The sequence below is a fragment of the Aphanomyces invadans genome (assembly GCF_000520115.1).
Source record: "Aphanomyces invadans strain NJM9701 unplaced genomic scaffold supercont1.3, whole genome shotgun sequence".
Taxonomy (NCBI): Eukaryota; Oomycota; class Saprolegniomycetes; order Saprolegniales; family Verrucalvaceae; genus Aphanomyces; species Aphanomyces invadans.
This window is the reverse complement of record NW_008580148.1, coordinates 2,063,536-2,064,094: the sequence shown is the minus strand read 5'-3', so window position 1 is coordinate 2,064,094 and position 559 is coordinate 2,063,536.

Below are 559 nucleotides of genomic sequence, written 5' to 3'. Positions count from 1 at the left end.
GTCTACAGAGAAGAACAAGAGAGCGAGTTCTGCCTAAAAGTGAATTGTCTCCATTTTCTCCAATATTGTGGGGCGGAGGGAGTATCTTGAAGAGAACGCTTGTGAAGATTGTGTAATTGAATAAATCTGCTCTCTCTCAACCCCGACCTCTCTACAGTAGTTTGGTAGAGAATGGGCAGGGATGCCCGCTAACCACAGTAAGTTCGACATGGAATGTCGAGCCTCGAGAGTTCATGACTCCAAAGCTATACAGAGAGGCACCAGCATCTACGTCATTGCTTCGATGGCTGAGGCGCTAATCTACAGCATTGCTTCGAAGGCTGAGGCGCTGAGAATTGAGTGTAAACTCGAAATTGATTAAGCCGAGGTTAAGCTAGGATGTGACTCAACACCGAGCTGTGAAAAGCAGCGGCGTTGGAAGGGTTCCGTTTATTCAAATGGTAAGCTACACGGGGGATGAACTCGCCCACAGTTGTACCACAGAAATTTTATTCAAATGGTGGGGAAATATTAAGCCAATCACAGCAATTGCGGGTGGATGTACTTGCGAGCGTATGCA